The sequence below is a fragment of the Oncorhynchus keta genome, chromosome 6 (genome assembly GCF_023373465.1).
Source record: "Oncorhynchus keta strain PuntledgeMale-10-30-2019 chromosome 6, Oket_V2, whole genome shotgun sequence".
NCBI classification, from domain to species: domain Eukaryota; kingdom Metazoa; phylum Chordata; class Actinopteri; order Salmoniformes; family Salmonidae; genus Oncorhynchus; species Oncorhynchus keta.
In genome coordinates, this window is record NC_068426.1 from 22,784,166 (window position 1) to 22,790,359 (window position 6,194).

Consider the following 6,194-nt stretch of genomic DNA (forward strand, 5'->3'; position numbering starts at 1 on the left):
CACACACACACACACACACACACACACACACACACACACACACACACACACACACACACACACACACACACACACACACACACACACACACACACATAATACAGGGGGAATAGTCACCTCCAGTGTTTGACAAGGGCCTGGTTATGTCTCCCCTCTGCATGTTTGTGTGCTGCTGTGCTGGTTGTTAGTTAGCTTGCTGTATCCTCACACACCTGTGGTCCTCTGCTCCAGCACCTCTCATCATCTGAGAGGTGTATTACCTCCTAACAGTTTTTGAAATCCCTTTGGTGCCTATTTTCACAAGCATGTGGTGAATGTTCTAAAACTCTTAGTACAACACTTCAAACTGGTAACACTTGTGACACAGCCATTCTTCCGTTCAGAATCTCTCACTGTGCATTCATTTTGTTTGTAGACGTCTTTCACCACACAACCATTGATCCAAAATATATGTTTACTGTGAAATATAATGAGTTTACTGGTTTAATCACCAAAACATATTGATATCTTCTCAACCAGTTAATAAAATAGCAATAAAAAAAATCTAAATTGCCCCTTGAATGTAGTATGCTACAGTACTGTAAATTACAGTACATTACACTGTTTTCACATTAGGCAATACACTTCCACGACTCATTAAAATTGACTGAACATCAAATGTCCATAATTTGGGTGTGATCAAAGGTGTGATCATTGAAGAGATCCTTCAAATATCATAAAATTAAAGAAATTAAAGAAACATAATGTTTAGCAGGCACTAATTTGCCTCAAGCCTGTCTTGAGCATTTGGACATAGTTTCTCATTGAAATCGCAGTAAATATGCTACTTGTTCATGCACCTGGGGAATAACCTTTTGGTATGGGAAATTCAAGCCTGACATAGGTCTGGATTGAAATCATTGCCTCATCCATGGCCTGAAGGAGGGTGGTACGCTCATAGGGATGGCAATCATACATCTTCCACCTGTATTGTAATCATGTATTGTATTTTACAGTATTGTATTATACTTATGTCATGTAGAGGTGCTGCACGTGGCTCAATTCATTAGAGCAGTGGTTCCCAAACGTTTTATAGTCCAGTACCCCTTCAAACATTCAACCTCCAGTTGCGTGTACCCCCTATAGCACCAGGGTCAGCACACTCTCAAATGTTGTTTTTTGCCAACATTGTAAGCCTGCTACACACACACTATACGATACGGATCCTGTGTTTTGCCTTCCACCCAGGACAATGGATCGGATCCCAGCCGGCGACCCTAAACAACGACGCCGTAAAAGGGGCAAACGAGGCGGCCTTCTGGTCAGACTCCGGAGACGGGCACATCGCGCACCACTCCCTAGCATACTACTCGCCAATGTCCAGTCTCTTGACAACAAGGTTGATGAAATCCGAGCAAGGGTAGCATTCCAGAGAGACATCAGAGACTAACATTCTTTGCTTCACTGAAACATGGCTCACTGGAGAGATGCTATCGGAGTCGGTGCAGCCAACTGGTTTCTCCACGCATCGCGCCGACAGAAACATGCATCTTTCTGGTAAGAAGAGGGGCCGGGGGCCTTATGATTAACGAGACGTGGTGTGATCATAACAACATACAGGAACTCAAGTCCTTCTGTTCACCTGACTTAGAATTATTTACCAAGGGAATTGTCTTCGATTATAATCACAGCCGTATATATTCCCCCCCAAGCAGACACTTCCATGGCCCTGAACAAACTTAATTTGACTCTATTTAAACTGGAAACCACATATGCTGAGGCTGCATTCATTGTAGCTGGGGATTTTAACAAGGCTAATCTGAAAACAAGACTCCCTAAATTCTATCAGCATATCGATTGAGCAACCAGGGCTGGTAAAACCCTCGGTCATTGTTATTCCTACTTCCGCGACGCATATAAGGCCCACCCCGGCCCTCCTTTCGGAAAAGCTGACCACGACTCCATTTTGTTGCTTCCAGCCTACAGACAGAGACTAAAACAAGAAGCTCCCGCGCTCAGGTCTGTTCAACGCTGGTCCGACCAATCTGATTCCACGCTTCAAGACTGCTTCGATCACGTGGATTGGGATACAGTATGTTCCGCATTGCGTCCAACAACAACATTGACGAATATGCTGATTCGGCGAGCGAGTTTATTAGAAAGTGCATTGACGATGTTATACCCACAGCAATGATTAAAACATTCCCAAACCAGAAACCGCGGATTGATGGCAGCATTCGCACGAAACTGAAAGCACGAACCACTGCTTTTAACCAGGGCAAGGTGACCGGAAACATGACCGAATACAAACAGTGTAGCTATTCCCTCCGCAAGGCAATCAAACAAGCTAAGTGTCAGTATAGAGACAAAGTAGAGTCGCAATTCAATGGCTCAGACACTAGAGGTATGTGGCAGAGTCTACAGTCAATCACGGATTACAAAAAGAAAACCAGCCCCGTCGCAGATCAGGATGTCTTGCTCCCAGACAGACTAAATAACTTTTTTGCCCGCTTTGAGGACAATACAGTGCCACTGACAAGGCCCGCTACCAAAACCTGCAGACTCTCCTTCACTGCGGACTCTCCTTCACTGCAGCCGATGTGAGTAAAACATTTAAATGTGTTAACCCTCGCAGGGCTGCAGGCCCAGACGGCATCCCCAGCCGCGCCCTCAGAGCATGCGCAGACCAGCTGGCTGGTGTGTTTCTGGACATATTCAATCAATCCTTATCCCAGTCTGCTGTTCCCACATGCTTCAAGAGGGCCACCATTGTTCCTGTTCCCAAGAATGCTAAGGCAACTGAGCTAAACGACTACCGCCCCGTAGCACTCACTTCCGTCATCATGAAGTGCTTTGAGAGACTAGTCAAGGACCATATCACCTCCACCCTACCTGACACCCTAGACCCACTCCAATTTGCTTACCGCCCCAATAGGTCAACAGACGACACAATTGCAACCACACTGCACACTGCCCTAACCCATCTGGACAAGAGGAATATCTATGTGAGAATGCTGTTCATCGACGACAGCTCAGCATTTAACACCATAGTACCCTCCAAACTCGTCATCAAGCTTGAAACCCTGGGTCTCGACCCCGCCCTGTGCAACTGGGTACTGGACTTCCTGACGGGCCGCCCCCAGGTGGTGAGGGTAGGTAACAACATCTCCACCCCGCTGATCCTCAACACTGGGGCCCCACAAGGGTACGATCTGAGCCCTCTCCTGTACTTCCTGTTCACCCACGACTGCGTGACCATGCACGCCTCCAACTCAATCATCAAGTTTGCGGACGACACTACAGTGGTAGGCTTGATTACCAACAACGACGAGACGGCCTACAGGGAGGAGGTGAGGGCCCTCGGAGTGTGGTGTCAGGAAAATAACCTCACACTCAATGTCAACAAAACAAAGGAGATGATTGTGGACTTCAGGAAACAGCAGAGGGAGCACCCCCCTATCTACATCGACGGTAGTGGAGAGGGTAGTAAGTTTTAAGTTCCTCGGCGTACACATCACATACAAACTGAATTGGTCCATCCACACAGACAGTGTTGTGAAGAAGGCGCAGCAGCGCCTCTTCAACCTCAGGAGGCTGAAGAAATTCGGCTTGTCACCAAAAGTACTCATAAACTTCTACAGATGCACGATCAGGAGCATCCTGTCAGGCTGTATCACCGCCTGGTACGGCAACTGCTCCGCCCACAACCGTAAGGCTCTCCAGAGGGTAGTGAGGTCTGCACAACGCATCACCGGGGGCAAACTACCTGCCCTCCAGGACACCTACACCACCCGATGTCACAGGAAGGCCATAAAGATCATCAAGGACAACAACCACCCGAGCCACTGCCTGTTCACCCCGCTATCATCCAGAAGGCGAGGTCAGTACAGGTGCATCAAAGCAGGGACAGAGAGACTGAAAAACAGCTTCTATCTCAAAGCCATCAGATTGTTAAACAGCCACCACTAACATTGAGTGGCTGCTGCCAACATACTGACTCAACTCCAGCCACTTTAATAATGGAAATTTATGTAAAATGTATCACTAGCCACTTTAAACTATGCCACTTTATGTTTATATACCCTACATTACTCATCTCCGATGTATATACTGTACTCTATACCATCTACTGCATCTTGCCTATGCCGTTCTGTACCATCACTCCTTCATATATCTTTATGTACATATTCTTTATCCCTTTACACTTGTGTGCATAAGGCAGTAGTTGTTGGTTATTACTGCATTGTTGGAACTAGAAGCACAAGCATTTCACTACACTCGCATCTGCTAACCATGTGTACGTGACAAAGAGCTCTTATAAGACCAGGGCACAAATAAATATATAATAATAATCAATAATTGTGCTCTTTATTTCACCATCTTTCACCAAATTGTGAATAACTCACCGCATGTTAATGAGAAGGTTGTGCTTGAAAGGATGCACATAACTCTCCAATGTTGGGTTGTATTGGAGAGAGTCTCAGTCTTAAATCATTTCCCATACAGTCTGTGCCTGTATGTAGTGAGGGCTGAGAATCCACTCTCACATAGTTACATGGTTGCAAAGGGCATCAGTGTCTTAACAGTGTGATTTGCCAAGGCAGGATACTCTGAGCACAGCCCTATCCAGAAATCTGTCATTGGCTTCTGATTCAATTCAATTTTCACAGAACCGCTTGTTGCAATTTCTATGAGGTTCTCTTGTTCAGATATCAGTAAGTGGACTGGAGCCAGGGCATGAAAGCGATAACGAATCCAGTTGTTTGTGTCATCCGTTTGGGGAAAGTACCTGTGTAATTGCTCACCCAACTCACTCAGGTGCATCGCTATATCACATTTGACATTGTCTGTAAGCTTGAGTTTATTTGCACACAAAAAAATCATACAATGATGGAAAGACCTGTGTTTTGTCCTTGTTTATGCAGACAGAGAAGAGCTCCAACTTCTTAATCATAGTCTCAATTTTGTCCCGCACATTGAATATTGCGGAGAGTCCCTGTAATCCTAGCTTCAGATGATTCAGGCGAGAATAAACATCACCCAGATAGGCCAGTCGTGTGAGAAACTTATCATCATACAAGCGGTCAGACAAGTAAAAATTATGGTCAGTAAAGAAAACTTTAAGCTCGTCTCTCAATTTAAAAAAAAAACGCCTCAATAGTTTGCCCCTTGATAACCAGCGCTCTTCTGCATGTTGTAAAAGCATTACATGTCACGAATCACGTTTCCTGAGTCTGTTTTTTGCCTGTGTTCTGTCCTGGAGTGTTTTTTCCGGCGTCCTGGAACGCACCCTGTCTGGTTGCCGGGCAATGTAGCCAGTTGGGAGTTCTGATTACCCGCACCTGTATCCCATCAGCTATCTGCACACCTGGTCCTGATCATCATCTCTCCTCTTCATAAGCCCGGACCTGACATCCATTCCCTGCCGGATCGTTAGCCATGAACAGTATGTTGTGCCATAGTATCAGCCTCAAGTTGGATAGAATTTGTTTAGCTGTTTTTTACGTATTGCTTGCCTTAAACTTACCTCCATTTGTTCTGTCTTCAGTTACTCACCCGGATCATTTACCCCATTCCCACCTGGTCGTCGGAGGATTCCGCTACCCCATTGGATCCACCTATTTACTCCCATCAACTCACCACCGCTGCCCGCTACGCCACCTGGATATATCTACCCATTCACATTCACTTGTAAATAAATACTCACCTTCTTCCTACTCTCCTTGTCCTGGTCTGCTTCTGGGTTCGATTTTGAAAGAACGTGACATTCCATGGTCGCTGCCCATATCATTGCATAGTGCAGAAAATACACAAGAGTTCAGGGGCCTTGCTTTATTAACAAAGTTAACCATTTACACTGTAGTGTCCAAAACATCCTTCAAGCGGTCAGGCATTCCCGTTAGTGGAATTACCACGAGAGAGTAACGGTTAATATGATTGGATGTTAATTATTTGACTAGGCTACCTGTATTTGACATTGTGTTGTTATTTCGCTCAACACTAGATGGTTTCATTTTATTTTTGGTAGTGAAACGAGGCTACTCAGGTAAGAAAAAAACCTCACCCAAATGTATACCCCGTTGGAAAATATAAATGGACTGTTCAAAAATGTGAATAAACATTTTTTCTTTTTTAAATTGATTCCCGCTATTGTCAGTTTGGATAAAAGTGTCTGCTACAGTATTGTATTGGCCAATGCATCAAAAAGACCCCTG